This window comes from Octodon degus, unplaced genomic scaffold (genome assembly GCF_000260255.1).
Source record: "Octodon degus isolate 3935 unplaced genomic scaffold, OctDeg1.0 scaffold00108, whole genome shotgun sequence".
In the NCBI taxonomy this organism is placed as follows: Eukaryota; Metazoa; Chordata; class Mammalia; order Rodentia; family Octodontidae; genus Octodon; species Octodon degus.
Window position 1 is genome coordinate 781,364 of NW_004524684.1, and position 16,622 is coordinate 797,985.

Below are 16,622 nucleotides of genomic sequence, written 5' to 3' on the forward strand. Positions count from 1 at the left end.
AATATATTTTAAAAATAGGCATAAAGAATTATATACTTCTTATGTTTACACATAAGTCCAAAAAAACTAACCATATACAATCTTGAAGCAGGACAGTCCCACAATATTCCTTTTCCTGTCTCTTGCTTTCATTCACCACCCCCTTCTTTTTGAACAACCATCTACTGGAGAGACAGCATAGCTATTATGACTATTTTGATGGAGCATTAGTTTCAGATTTTGATCTCTATTACTATCTATAAAACTGATGTTATTATTCTATGTACAACTAATAATTTGTCCTAGTTTGGGCTGCTATACAAAAGTTCCATCTACAAAATAGCTTACACAACTACCACTTACTTCTTATACCTAGGGAGGCTGGGAGTCCAGGGGTCAAGGGCCCACTGACCCGGTGTCTGATGAAGGTCACGTCCCGTTGTAGACAGTTGTCTTCCTGCATCCACACAAGAAGATCTGAGAATAAACCAGCTCTCTCTTGTCTCCTCTTAAAAGACGCTAACCACACCATGAGCTCCCCACCTTCGTGACCCCTTGGAAGCATCATTACCTCTTTGCCGTTCCATTTCCAGATATCAGCACCATGTAAACTTTCGTGGGGGCAGACAGTCATGTGTAGAGCAGTGACTCAGTGGATCTAGCAATTTCCATGAAAACCATCTCTCAGTTCTTTAGTACAGCCTTGTAATAAGGTTGAGCATCACTAACTCCAAAATCTTCAATTCACAGTGTTCTAAAACCCAAAATTTTTGGGCACTGACATGAACATCAAGTAGAAAACCCCCCACTTACCTCTGGGGACAAGGGACATCAATATGCAGTGTTATATAAAATTGCTTTTAAGCTATGTGCTTAGGGCACATGTGAAACATAAACGAGGTTCATTCTTAGACTGGGGGACCTATTCCTGAGGGTATCTCATGCACACGTAAATATTCCAAAGTCTACAAAATCTGAAATCCATAATTCTCTCCCAGTCCAGAACATTCAGGACCTGGGATGCCAGCCTGTCTTACCACAGGTGAGGAATGGAGATCTCTGAGAAACTAGGAAACTTCCCTTAGACCACACAGCCTGTGAGAAGTCAAGGCATGGCGCTTGAAAGAGCCCAGGAATCTGGCCACAGTCCGACTTTGTGCACTTATGAGGCAACCACTGAATTCTACTTTCTGGAAAAGCTTTGACCTTCAAGTTGTGTTCACTTAACATAGTGACAAAAACTTGTTCAGAGATCTTCTCCCTAAGATATTGCTATACTGCTTCAGAGGACCTAGATAGAAATAGCTGTGGTCTTCTTAGCACAGCATAACATAGTACAGTTGGGAATACTGGTCCTCAGAGAATCTTATTTGAGTCAATAATACCATGTTCCATAATATTGCAGTGGTTTTTTTTTTTTAAATGTATCTAGGACAGGGCCTACAGGGTCTACAGGGTCTCACTGTGTAGATCGGACTTGTAGTGATCCTCCTGTTTTCAGCCTCCCAAGCACTGGGATTGCAGGTGTGCACCACCACGCCCAGTCTCAATTGCCATCTCCACACGCCCCGCAGGTGGGGCCAGCAAGTCACACAGGGGATGGAACCCTGGCCTCTGCATTCTGCCCAAGCAGGTGCTTTGGCCTGCTGAGTTATCTGGCTGGCCCTCACAGCATTCTTTATTCCATACACTGTACACTTTTTCCTTCACTGAGTTACCCTAAGACTTCTCCAGGTAACTTTACATGGAACCCACCAAGGAGGGTCTTATTCAGTGACCCCATTTTAGGGATACAAACTGATGTTTTAACCAGGTAAATGTAGAAAAGCATTGTCTTTATGGACAAATCCTCAAAGTGAGGGCATGCAGACCTCTGAACTTTATTTAGAGACAGCAAGCAGTAAGGACTCCAGAAGAGCAGATGGAGCTTTTTTTTTTTTTGGATGCTATTTAGAACCAGCAGCACAGTACCGGAGGGCAAAATGGTTACTGCATTGAATCTGGGCTCCACTGATTGGGAGCCTGTCGGATTATGGACCTGTAGGATTTTGCTTTAAAGCCCTGTGTCACCTCCCTTCCTTTGAGGTCCACCCTAGAGTTCAACCCCTCCCAGTTAGGTCACTTTTCCATTCTCTGTTGGAGGTAGAAGTCAGCCTGGTGCTTGCTCTCTGTCAGACTGTTCGCCCTGGATGCTGTTGTCACATTAATCACATGGTAATTCACATAGCAACTTACTGAAGTAGTCAACTTCCCCAGGCATGATGGCTCAAGTCCATAATTTCAGCTACTCGCGTGGCTAAGACAGGACAATGGGGAATTTGAGGGCAGCCTGGGCAACTTGGCAAAACCCTGTCTCTAAAAATAAAAGGGGCTGTGGATGTAACACAGTACTCCTTCAGCTCAATCCCCAAGTAGTGTCATTCAGTCAATCAATTAATCCATGAGCTTGGTAAGAAAGATGTATATAGGCTGTGATGTGCTTATTTGGTTTCTGGGTCCCTGTCTGCACCAGCCGCCATACACAGAACAGAGTATGGTGGCACTGAGGCTGTTCTCTTGGACTCAGGGTCTCGTCAAAGAAACACGTATCAAAGTGTTGTTAACACAGATGAGACTGGGACATATGCTAAGAAAGAAGGGACAGTGCCATAACTGCTGAGAGGGAACCTGGCCTCTTCAGGGAGGCTGGGAAAGGTTTGCCTGAGGAGTTATCTTCAAGCCAGAACTGGAGACCACCTCACGGCAGGGTGGCAGGTGGAGGGCCCAGTGGAGGATGTCGGGAATGGGGTCGGTAGGTTACTGGGTTGGGCTCTTGTCCAGGTTCTTGATGTCTGACACAAAGAACTGAGCAGGACACCCAGGGGGAACCTTAGGACCAATCCTTTATTTGAAACAGAAAAGAGAAGATCCTCCTCAAAATGGGTGCAGGCCGATGGGAAGAGCTCAGGAGAGGGCTGGTGCTGAGGGATTTAAACTTTGGGGTTGGAGGTGGGATTGAGGATGTGGTCTGAGGTTTGACTCCTGCTAGGCAGGGCATGCTCAGCCCCTGCATGGGGAAGTGGTGTTTTTAGGGCCCTTTGAAGGACTGTCCCAGTATCCACAGCCCCGGAGGGTCAGATCTGGATGGTCGACAACCTGGCAATGAGGATTGGGTTGACTGGGGGTTACAGAAGGCCACTGAGCCTGTGCTGGGGACCCACTGTGGATAACCTAACTTACTTGGTTATCCTTTCCCACTGTGTTTTGACCGGGGCGCTCTGGGCCTAGGCTGACATGTAACCAGAAGGTGGATCTAGGTCCAGAAAGGGGCTCTGAAGCACCCCCCCTTCTTTCCAGCTGTTTTTTTTTTTTTTTATTACCTGAGGTCTCAGATCTAGCCCAGAAAGGGACTCCAGGGTACGCCAACCCTCCCTTCTTTCCAAGCCTCTTTTTAGATTCCTCCTCACTCAGGCTGGGTTTGGTAGGGCAGATAGGAACTTGGTCTTCATCCTAAGCAGTGTTAGGCCCAGATTTGTGCTTTACAAGGAATCTCGGTTGCTGTATGTGGAACACGGATGAAGGTATGACAGCATGAATGCTGGTAGAAATGAGTGAGGTACCCAACAAGCTCCAGCAGACTCACGGGACCAGAAGAGGTGGGCTTTAAATCATGGAGTTGGAAAGCATCTCAGAGGTGTTCTTGACCCCAGCTTATAGTAGCACTGCTGTTAATTCCCTTGACATTTAGACTTTCCCCTTAGTCATGGCTGTATAGTATTCCTTACAAACAGGGCCTGCTGTAATAATAGGTTGACTGCATCAAAGAATGCAGGAATGGACAAAAAGTCATGTATTATCCCATCATTCAGCTTACTGAAGAAAATATGAAACTTTGGAGCAGCACCACGTACAAAGAACTAATAAATATTTTCATAAACACTTAACCGAAAGAAATAAATGACTAGCAAATATTTTTTGATTACAATGTATTTTTGTTCACTATCTATTATAGCTTGTATCTAGATGTTCCCCCAAAGCTTCATGCACTCATGGGTAGGACTTTACAGAGGAGTCTGGATCTAGGGTGTGGGATTATGGATTAAGGATGTGTGAGTATGATTAAGGGCCTAGTGGTTGGATTAGTCTACTAATGGGCTTCGCACTGTTCTGGATGTGGGTAATCCAAAGCCCCTCACTAGGTGTGGGTTGCACCAATTAATAGCTTGGATGGTGCATGGATGGAACATAAAAGGAGGCTGCCTCACTGCCTCCTGTCTGCTCTGCCATGGACTGCTTCTCCTCTGCCGTGTCCTGGAGCCAGCCAATTGTGGACTGAACACTCTATAAACAGCCAAAATAAATTTCCTCTATTAACTTGTGGATGTTGAGAAATGAAAAGTAATTAAGACACTATCTCTCCTTGAACCACATGATAATATATTTTTTGGTGTTTCTGAAACTATTTTCTTGAAACGTGCCATGTTAAAAGTGAGTCTCGGGGCTGGTGCTTTAGTCAAAGCACCTACTTAGAACAAGCTTAGCAAAGCACATGGACAGCGGTTCAATCCCCCAGCACCACATGCCAGCCCGCCCCGCCCCCTGGTGGGCTGAGCTGGCCACACACACACACATACACACACACACACAAATAAATAAATAAATAAATTTTTTTAAAAAAGTGAGTCTCTGAGGCTGCAAGAGGTTATCTCCTCCTATAATCCTAGAACTCTGGGGGACTGAGGCAGGAAGATCACAAGTTTGACACCAGCCTAGGCAATTTAGCAACAAAGCAAGACACTATATCTAAAAAGTTGTTTTTTTTGTTTTTGTTTTTGTTTTTAAAGGGCTGGAGCTGTATCTTGATGCAAAGGCCCTGAGTTGAATCTCCAGTATTAAAATTATAATTTTTAAAAAGTGGCTTTCTGAGTCATTGGATTATGAGTGTCCTTGGTTTTCTTCTCTATAATGTTAGAGGCGGTGTGTGTGCCAGACAGGCTGCTGACGTAGATCTGCTTTTGCCTACTCCACTGGCTTACCCTTCGGGGCTGTTCAGAGAACTGAACTGCTAATGCTGTCATCATCACTGCTGTTGTCTTTGGCAAGCAGAACAAGGCCTGTTTTATTTCAGTGATTAATTGCTGAGGTAACTCTGAACAGTCTCTAGAGGGAGAACTTTACTTCACGGGTCTTTGACCTGTGGGCCACAGCTGGCCACCCAGGAGCTTGGTGTGGCCCTGTGTGTCTTCAGCTTATGCTTGTACACATTCCAGAAGTCCCAGTGAGCGCCCAAGGCCTGCGGACATCTAGATTGTGCCATAACATCCATCTTGTTAGATGGGTGCATGGTGCCTTGCAGCCCGGCTAGATCTGCGTGATCCTCCCACAGGTTGCCTTCTGCAGTGTGCCTTTGGTTGCTGGCTGTACCCTGGCCCTCACCTATGCCCACAGGCCTGCCCTCCTGGCCACCCAAGGTGCTCCTCCTGTACCCCACCTGGGGACAGACAGCCACAGACTCCAAGGTATCAGCCCAGCCTTGGCCACATCTGGTGACAGGAGGCAGTGGTGATGACCTCAGTGGCCTCAGGAGGTTCTACTCTCGCCTTTTTGCCATGGCTGTGGCTGCCAGCAACTAACTAGTTGAATGAATATTAAAGGACTTATCACAGGAGCTGTGATATAATAAGCACACCACAAGACACAGTCATTGCTTTAGTTATTATGTTCTTCCCCAAATATTATATTCTAATAAATACATTCTTTGCAAACAAAGTTTTTTTTTTTAAACTACCGGTAAAAGCAGCGCTTATCTCTGGATTCTGGGATGGATGGTGACTTTGTCTGCTTCTTGATACTTCCATGTATTTTTCTAACTTTCTAGAGTAACCATGCATTATATTTTATCATAAAATGATCTTTTAACTTGTCCTTTTTACAACTTAAATTATTGCTATCAGGCAGAGAGAAGAATTAGAAAAACAAAGCTCTCAGCATGCAAGTTTCCCAGGTGCCTCATGTGGGGTAAAAGGATGATGGGGCCAGGGCTTCCCTGGGTCTGAGTTGGGCTTGCTTTGGGGACAATGATTCAGGGCAGCTCTGCCTCTGTCCTGTTATTCTTTAGCTCCCAAACACAGTCAACAGCAAGCTGACAGCTGTATTGTTTGAGAATTGGCAGTAGTACAACAGTAATCTACAAGGAAACTGAAACTCTGCCTTCAGCCAGCTGTTGATGCTAAGAGCAGCTGGGCTCCCCAGCTCGTTGATAGACAAACATTCCTTACTAATTTAGAGCTCCACAGAAGCACTGACTAGTCTGCAAGCCCAGAGTACTCTAATTTGCCTTTGCAGGCTTCATTACTGTTTACAGGGCCAACAGATCAAAGGTTAACCAGATTTTTTACACCTCAATATGACCTTAATTAAAGGTCTCAGTAGATTGTTTTGCTCCTCTGATACTTCCATCAATATGAATAGGTGAGAGAAATAAACAGCTCTCAGAAATTAGCCCTGCTAACTAGGTTGGGGTAGGTAGCTATTCTGAGAATAGTAGAAGGTAAAGGCGCAGTGATGGATCCAAGACATATTATCCAAGCAAAGGGTGGCAGGACCTCCTAGAAGAAACTGCAGCATTTCTGGTGAGGGGTAAGGCCTGGAAATCCAGGCAGGAGCCACAGGAAGGCTTGCTTTCTGATGGCAGGACTGCACGACTGGACTGACCCTAGGAGCAGGATGCTGTGCTTGATCTACTATGTGGGTATGAAGCAGTTTGGTAGGAAGGTCACAGAAGCTGAGACTCCTGCCCATGGAAGTGGTCCAGAGAGTCAGTTCTCAAAGGAAAAGCAGTTGGGCCGGGAATCCAGCAACCAAGATGAGTTAACATCAAGGTCAGAAGGAACTAAAGTAGCTCAGAGCTGGGTCACCTGGTGGAGAGGCGGGCTGGAGTGGGTGGGAGGTGGCAGTGGACTTGGGGGTCAACTAAGAAATGGAACCTAGATAGAACTTTACAATAAAAATAGCAGCTGCTTATGAGGACCTACTATGTGTTAGACGTTCTGCTAGGACTTTGCATACATGATCACTGGCCTCACAAACTCCCCTGCAAGGTAGCAGCAGCAGCTGTTGTTATTATTAGTATTACTGAATTTTCTTTGAGGTAAGGTCTCACTCTATAGTTCTGGCTGAACACACTGTAGCCAAGGCTGACCTTGAACTTGTGATGATCCTCCTGCCTCAGCTCCTGGAGTGCTGAGTTGCAGTCATGTGCCACCATACCTGACTTATTTCAGTTTTCAAATAGGAAATTGGGGCTCAATCCTTAAATGGCACTATCAATAACATGTATTTGTAATTCCATATGGTAGGGAGCAGGTAAGTCTAAGCATTCTGGGAGTGACAGAGACTGGAGGTAGTGTCAATATTCCTGTTATTTTCTTAATTCTGTAGAGACCCCAATTACACAAAATTAGAATAGCTAAAAAAGATTAAACACCACATATTGAGGCAAATTGCCACTAGGAGGAGAGTCTGAGATTATGCATTTTTGAGAAGCACGCCGAGATCCAGCCCTGCTCTTCTGTAGCAGATTTAGCAATGTTACTGCCAATTCCCAGTGGAATGGTGGAACATACCAAGCTGAGGAAGAACTGTATCCTTACCACTTACAAACCCAAATTCTAGTAGATCTCTTTTGAAGTTGCCTGACTACATCACCATGATCATGACCATATTTCAGGGCCATATAGGAAATTAGGGAGAAGATAACCTGAGATTGAGGGTTTAAGACCAGGATGCATCAATCTATAGTCTGACAAAATTAGATTTATTGGCTCCACATAGCCACAGATCTCTCGGTCCCACACCATCATATGGCACACTGTTGAGCAGAGTTTTTATGCACACTAGTTGTTATGGCTTGACTCTCAAAGCCCCGTGTGGTCAAGGGGCTTTTTTAGAGGCAGCTGAATCTAGAGTGTGTGATGCTGAGATGTAATGTGTGGTGCTGGGGTTAACGTATGTGATTACTGAATTAGTCCACTGATTGGTTTGGCATAGTTTTAGGTGAGGATAATGGGAAGGCTGCCCTGTGAGTGAGTGCTACCCGCCCTGAGGGCACACAGCATCAGAGATAGATTGGATAGAAAAAGAGCTAGGAGGAGGGTTGCTGCCGCCTCTTGGCCTGCTGCTTGCTGCTTGTTCCTTTGCCACTTTGCTGGCTTTTGCCCGCTGTGGCTTCTTTCGTGCCACCCAGTCTTGAAACCAGCCCATTATGAACTGAGGTCTCTACAAACCGTGAGCCACTACCAGTCTTTCTTCCTTTAATTTTGGGTGACATGCATTTTTGTCTCAATGATGCAAAAATAACTAAGACACTGGTCATAGGACATTGCTATGCCATGATAAGTTTAAGGTGCAGTTTGGACTAAAATAGTAACTTCTAGTCACTCAGATGTGGCCAACACAATGGTGTACCTGACAGAAATGTATCCATCCATCCATCCATTCATCCATCCATCCAATAGACAGGAACTAAGGACTTATTAGCTGCTAGATGTTGATATAGTGAGTCAAGAAACACTTGTTCTGAGAAAGTCAAAGAAGAGGTAAACAAAATGTCACCTTAGTAATAAATTAGACTTTTAAAACCCAAGGACATGAAAGAAAGACAGCTGGAGAGAAGGTACTAATAGGACTGAAAGGTAAGGTAGAAGAATTACAAAGATAGCCTCACACGCCATTAACATTTCCCAGATTCTCATCAGTCCTATTTGATGCCTTGTCTGTAGCTTAGTCTAACTCTTTTCAGTGCTAAGGATCCTTCTCTGGATCCTTCATTAAGGATCTGGTTTCTCCAGAGGTTTCTGAAGACAGCGTAGGAGAAGCAAGGAACTGCTGTACATAGTGGTGCTGTTCCCATAGGGGTCGGTGCGGCTGCAAGCAGGGATGGTTTGACCACTAGAATCCCCTAAGTGTGGGAGCCAGCGAGTGGGCCAGGGGCATCACTGGAAAGAAAAAAAATACAGTCGTCTCTCACAGAGGGAGTTGCTATGACATTTTACAATATTCCCTGTCAACTTTGCAGCTAGCTTTATTTCTCTCAGTCCTTTGCCTTCCCACAGGGTTGCTGTTCCTGCTTTTGGTTGAAGCAGTTGTTTTCATCTTTCAGGTCTGGAAACTGGGGTGTGGGTTATCTAGGGAGGAACGTTGGGAGTGTCCCTTTGTCAGCCAGTTGACTGCTCACATTGTGTGGGATCAGAGTTCGTTTGTAGACCTTCCTGTCCTCACTGGTGGCTGCACTTCTCACCCAGCCCTCTGAGACAACCTGTATAGCCTGATCTCAATGACATGACAGAACCTACACTAATGAAGTGATAAGTGATAGAAAAGTAGAGGGACAGAACTTTGTGGATTGCTGGACCAGGCAGTTAATGAAATTTAAATGCCTGCCAGACCCAAATGCTTCGAATCAAGCAGCTCCAGACAGAACCTTCTGAGGTTATAATCCTGTCTCCATTAAAATCAGACCTCCTCTTTCATCCCCAATGCACTTTCCATATTTAAAACTGTCCAGTGGCTTTTTCAAACACTTAAAATAAAGCCCAGACTTCTTGAGGCTCTGGTGCATGCCCAGTCCTCCTGTTCCATCTTTGTCCTTTTCTCCCGCTCCCCAGAGTGCACCTCCCTGGCCTTCTCCTGTCCCGACACTGACCCTGTTCCTGCACCCAGGCCCTGCTGGGATGTGGTTGGATGCCCCTGCAGACTTCAGCTGGGGTTGTTTCTCATCTTTCAAACCACGGCTTGACTTTCATCTTTCCAAAGGCCTTCCCTGTCAGTCCTGTTCATGAGCCTCTCAGGTCCCTTCTACTTCACTTCCTTGGTTTTTATTTCAATATAATTTAAAGCTAACTTAATGTTTTGTTTACCTGCTGTCTTAGTCACTTGTCTTATCTCAGAGATTCAATGTCCAATGCTCCCAGTTTGAAGGGAGGAAGGTTTATCCAGTTTAGAATTTGTGGAGGTTTCAGTCCATAGTCGGCTGGCTCAATGGTGCAGGGGCAGTGCCAAGGAAAGCATTTCATTGCATGGTGAATGGGAAGATGGGTCGGGACCTGGGGAAAGATGAAGCCTTCCGGGCCACGCCCACAGCGGCCCATCTCCTTCAACCAGGCCTCACCTGCCAACATCGTGTTTACCTGTAAACTCATCAGGGAGGAATCCACTAATAAGTATGACACCCTCACGATCCAGTCACCTCCCTAAATCCCCACCTATATGTGCCTGAGGCCTTGGGGACGGGTGACTGTAATACCTTTTTGTTTTTCTTTCCCATCAGAATAAGTGCTCCTGGAGGGCAAGGTCTTAGTCTGCACCAATATGGAGCCCACAGTAATGCTCACTTAATATCTGTTGAATAAATGAGCAGATAGATGTGTAGACTGATGAATACAGCTTTGTCAAGTGACACCATTGTTTTGGCTTCATCTGAGGACACCAGAAGTTACCATTTCAGTCCAATTGTCTGTGGAGCTTATCACCACAGTGGTGTCCTGTGATGAGTCTGCAGGAACACGTGCCGGCATTGTGCAAGCCCTCTGAGCCATCAGGTTTGCCTTCGGGACATTTTAAATTCAAACTATAGAGGGAAAGCAATAGAAGTAAGTAGCAGCAAAGGGGACAACAGAAGCAGAATTAATAGAAAAGCAGACAGAGCAGGGCATGTGACACACTCCTGTAATCCCAGCGCTCCGAAGCTGAGGATCACTGTGCCCTGGAGGCCAGCCTGGGCTGCAGAGTGCGCTCAAGGCCACCCTGAAATACACAGCGAGACCCTGTCTCAGGAAAAAAAACCAAACCAAGCCAAACCAAACCGGAAAAACAAAACCCAAAAAAGCAGACAGAAAGGGAAATACATAGCTGGAGCCTCAGAAACAGAGATAACACTAGCATTTAAATTAGTGGTGGGTCACCACAGACGCTTAGAGCTTCAGCCGCATCCTCCAGTCCAAGCATTTGTCCAGTTTTTGGCAAGGGGCTTCCCATCTTTCAGTAAAAACAGAGTGTTTGTGTTTAGTCATATGAAAAAATATTTGACAAAGTCTGAGACATAGCAAGCCCTCAGAAGGCTAAAATGACAATCCACAGCCCTAAAGTGACATTCCTAATGTAAAACATGATGACTGCGTAGGGTGAGCTTAAGAGCTTTATGTCCAAAGAACCTGCTGTACAAATTAGAGATTAGTGGAAGACCACACTAAATAGCAACCTAAAAGTATTTCTTGTTTTTTTGCAACTGGAAGTTCAGCCTACATAACAGTGCGATGACACAAAAGAAGTAATTCCATCTTAGGTGATGTTTATAAAACTACAGGGTTCATGGTAGAGAAGAGATGCTCCACCTCCATCGTGCGCATCCAGCGGAACTCAGAGCACAGCGAGCCGCTCTGGGGATGCCACAGAGAGCGATGCCATGGGAAGAGGCTCAGGAAGCCCATGTGGTTCAGACAGGCCTACGTGTCTGGCTGGCTAAAGGATAACTGAGCCTCTCAGGAGAGAGCATGGCCAGAAAAATGACTAGCCAGTATCAAAACCTTAATTGTTGAAGGAAGGAATGATATCACATAACTTTGGCTCAGTACCTGAACTTATTTCCTGATGCAGGAACCCAGCCCCTGCACCTCCGTGATGGTTTTAAAGTGACTTCCCCTGCTGGGCTGTGGATTTACTTGTAACCCTTTGCCTCTTCTGCCCATTTCTCTCTTTTCGGCTGGGGCTGTCTCTCTGCGCCTGTCCCACCATTGTATTTGCAAATGGATGGCGTGTTTTGATTTCACAAGCTGACTGCTCTGAGCCTCACTCGTGTATGATTTAGATGAGGCTCTGATGTTGGGACTTTTGAGTTAGGATTTGGGGGAAAGCTGGGATATTGATGTAGTTTGCATTGTGGGGAAGACATGACTTGCAGGGACTGGGGATGGATTGTTTTCCAAAGGTCATACGTTGGAAGTTTAATTTTCAGTGTGGTGGCTTTGGGGAGGTGTTTAGTCATGAAGCCTCTACCCTCATGAGCTGGTAAATTCTGTTATCATGGGGTTAGGTCATTAACTGCGAAGGGGCCTGTGCATAGGAGTGGCCCCTGCTCTCTCCTGCATGTGCTCGATTGCCCTTCTACTGCATTACGACGTAGCTCAGAGAGCTGCACCGCGTGGTGGCACCGCTGTCTAGGATTTCCCAGCCTCCAGGACTTCAAGCTAAATAAACTTTGTAAATTACTCAGTGTCTCAGTTACTCTTCTCTCATTACTGGGACAAATATCCAACACTTAAAATTAGGGAAGGAAAGGTTCATTTAGCTCACGTTACTGGAGGTTTCAGTCCATATTCAGCTGGCTCCAAAGCTGAGTGGCACAGAGCAGAGATCAACCATTCATGATGGCAGCAAAGAGCCAAGAGAGGAAAATGGAGTGGCAGCCACGATGGCTACAGAGAGCAAGTCTGTTTCCCTCAAGTTGCACTCAGGCACGCACCCAGGCTCGGTGTAGTACTCACGCCCGTAATCCCAGCAGCATTCACGCCTGTAATCCCAGTGGATCAGGAGTTAATCACAAACTCTAGCAATCTGCCCCATGACTGCAGGAGGCTTTGGGGAGACAACTAGACACAAACCATAACACTCAGCCTATAGTATTCTGTAGAATCAAAACAATGGCCCAGAGTTCTCTCCCCAGCACGTATTCATATCTGAATCCTCTGGGGAGTGGAAGTAAACCAGCTAAAAGCAACTTCACCACAATTCTTCAAGAGCTTAGGACCTGGGAGGCCTAGCGAGCACGATCTTGGGATTGGGGGGAAATAGCCAACCATATGGAAATTAGAGCGTTGTTTCAACTTGGCAGCAGAGCCCTGGGGCTTATTGGACTCCGGGCATCAGTGCTGCACCAGGAAGTCGCAGAAGCATCCGACACAAGCTAGTGCTGTGGGCAGAGGTAGCATCGTGACTTCTAATTCCCCCTCAATGTCCATTCACATGTACATTATATGCATATATTTTGTTTCTGGCTCAGATCCATATCCAGATCCTTAGGGCTCTAGCTTTGCTCTAATTTTAAGGATTGAATTGGAGAGCAGTTTGTTTTATCCAAAGGTAACCACCAACCCTTCATGCTGAGGAAACTAAGCCCGTGTTGTCCAGACCTCTCCCCACCAAGATGGTAAATACCACATGGACTTCCTGATGGTGATGCCTGGGGTATTCACTAGTCTGCGTAGGCTGCCGCAGCAAAATACCACAGCTGCATGGCTTAAGCGTTGGAAATGTATGTTCCCACAGCTCTGGACACTGAGCTGCCAGCATGCTTAGTTTGGGGTGACTACTGTCTCCCTAGCTTGCAGCTAGCTGCCTTCTCTCTGTGCCTCTCTGGGCCACAAGGGGAGGGGGACATCCCTCGCTCTCTTCTTTTATAAAAGCACAATTTTATGGGGGTAAGAGCCCACAGTGAGGACCTCATTCAACCTGAATTACTTCCTAAACACCCTGTCTCCAAAGAATGCCACGTTGAGGTTTGTAGCTTTAATACATGAATCTGAGGAGGCACAATTCGGTGCCTAGCACTTTGCTTTTCAATGAGAATTGTGGAAATTTTGACTCTGGCAATAATGGCTGCTTTTTTTTCATTTCCTCCGCACAATCTAATTGCTAAATGACATTTTTAAAGTATATTTTGTAGTATCACATGAGAATTGTGGAAAATAAGAAGGGGAGCAGTCCAGTTATAACACTTCTCCACACCATACCAAACTGCCAGCCTCAGGAAAAAGTTAATTAACTTTTCTAAATTTCAATTCCCTCAAATATGAAAATGCTTAGTGGCTGAATTATTCTGAGGAGTAAATGAGAATTATAAAGTTCTTAGTGTAGTGCCTGATGTAAAAAATATTCAAGAAGTGGTGCCTTAAAACAATAATCTAAGGGACAGCCAAATAGCTCAGTGGATTAAAGCATCTGCAAGCAGATACAGGGAGTTCAATCCCTGGGCCTGCTGTGCTGGCCCCGCACCTGGAGGCGTACTGAGACAGCAATTGAGACTGGGCGTGGTGGTGCATGCCTATAATCTCAGCACTTGGGAGGCTGTAAACAGGAGAATCACTACGAGTCTGATCTAGTAGTGAGACCCTGAACACCCTGTAGAAACTTCCCTAAATACAAAAAAAAAATAATAATAATAATAATCTAGATCTAGTACCTGCTTAGGCAGACACAGTGGCCCAGGTTTGATCTCTGGCGTTCTGTGCCAACCCCACCCCAGGGGCGCACTGAGACAGAGATTGAGACTGGGCGTGGTGGCAAGCACCTGTAATCCCAGCACTTGGGAGGCTGAAAACAGGAGAATCACTATGCGTGTGATCTGTGTAATGAGACCCTGTAGACTCTCTACTTATAAAAAAAATCTAGATCATAAATGTAAAATTTTAAGCCAACAGAGGTGAAGAGTATAAAATATCAAAGGAACACACAGAGCTAACTGATCAAAGATACAGTGTAAATCAACAGCAGTCTAGATATTGGGAAAATTGTGACTCCATGGGATCTCTGGTGAGTGGAATTTCTTTCTTTTGCTTTCGAACATTGTATGAAGAAAAAGGAAGGCATATCTGGGCTCCGCAAGGAGGCAAGGGCATTTTTTATGGCTAAGAAGGAAAGCCAAATGTACAGTACATAGTTTTATGAGTTGCTCCTCAGAAACATCCATCAGTACAGAGTTGTTAACTGCCTGCTATAAAATTCTGCTGGGGACACAAAAGATGCAGAGCTGAGAAATCCTGTGTGGCTGCCTGTCACGTGCCCGGAGGAGGGCTCCTGCTCAGCAGATTGCTGGGCTTATGCTGTTCACTCCACTTAGACACTGACTTTGAAGCAAGGTCAAAGAGATGCTACGCTGCATGTTCAATGAGCCTCTGAGGATAGCCTTGAATTAAATCACTGTGCAAATTAATCACCGTGCAAATCAGCCTTGTCTTTTTCTCTGGGGCTGCACCATAAATTTCCTGTCCCCCTGGTCTTCATCTCCACATTTCTCCTCTTTCCACCCTTGCCCACTGCCAAGTGGAGTCTTCAGAATTCAGGGAATCATCAAATGGTCTGAATGTTTGTGCCAGAAGCGAAAGTGGGTGCTAGAAGTCTAAATATGACCAGTGTTTGTGGGTAGTCCACGTTGTTATTTGAGAACCAGGAATGGAAACCAATGTACCATAATTTGATAACTGCTCTGAAAGACCTGTGATGGGCAGGGATGACTATTCAACTTTGGGAATTTCTTAAAGCCCACAGTTCTTTGCGTGTCGATGGAGCAAAGGTTGAGGAAAGTTTCTGACAGAAGAAACAGCTTCTGCACAAGATTAGGCTCTCAAGAGGCTGACATTCAAGCTCGTGGTGGAAAGGGAGGCTGGAGAGAGATGTAACAGCAGCAACACGTGGATGGGAAATCCCAAGGTGGATGGGAAATCCCAAGGTAAAACATTGGCCCCCCGCTCTGAATTTTAGAATGGAAAGTATTCAAGCTCCTGCAATTTCAAAAGAAAGAAATTGAGGCTTAGGGCAATTAATAACTTGTTCAGGACAGGACCGGGGTACTCCTAATTTTAGGTCTTCAACTCCTTTCTCTGTTGCATCCAACCACAGCTTCTAGCACCTACTTGAAAAGTTGGTCCTAGGAATCCTGGACATGGGGCCTTTCAAAGCTCCTCCTGGTAGATACAATGTAGAGTTCACATCCACAGTCCTGTGTTTATTCACTAAAGTTGTGTTCATTTGGCTTTTTTCTTTTGTGTTGAGGAGTGAACCCAGGACCTGTGCATGCTAGGCAAGTGCTCTACCGCTGAGCTGTACCCTTAGCCTCAAATTTTTGATAGATAGTTCTATATATTGTTAGCAGATAAGACTGCTTAAAGGAGAATATGTTGGGTTTCTGCCTCTGCTCAAAAGAATTGCCATAAACATGGTGATGCATGGGGCCGGAGAGATAGCAAGGAAAGATTAAAATGCCTGCTTAGGCAAGCTTAGGCAAGCTCGGGGACTGAGCTTAGATTGCTGGCACCACATGCCACACCAGCCCTGCCCCCAGGGCATGCTGAGCTGACCAGAGTCTGGGCATAGTGTCACATACCTGTAATTCCAGCGCTGCAGAGGCTAAAAGCCAGAAGAACACAAGTCCGAGCTGCATAGTGAGACCCTGCAACAACCAAATACATTAAAAAACAAACAAATAAGCAAACAAACAAAGAACCATGGTGATGCAACAACAGTTCCAGGGGCCAAAATCTGGAATCCGTTTTTGTGGGCTATCCTCCGGGTGTCCGCAGGACCACTTCCTTCTCTGTGCTCTAGGGGAGGATCTCTTGCCAGCTGCTGAAAGCAGTTCGCATTCTGTGGTTGTCACCAACTCACCCCAGTGTCTGTGCTGCTGTCACACTGCCTCCTCCCCCCACCAAGCTTCTCGCCTCCCCCTTACTGGACCTTTGAGCTTACTTTTAGCACTGACCTCAGTCACCCAGGCTAACACTGTGCAAAAGTCTTTTTTCCTAATTTTTTTACTTTTAACAATGCATGTTTGTAGTAGATCTTGGTAGCATTCCATGTGGAGAGTTGGTACACAATACACCTTAATCCTTTTTCCA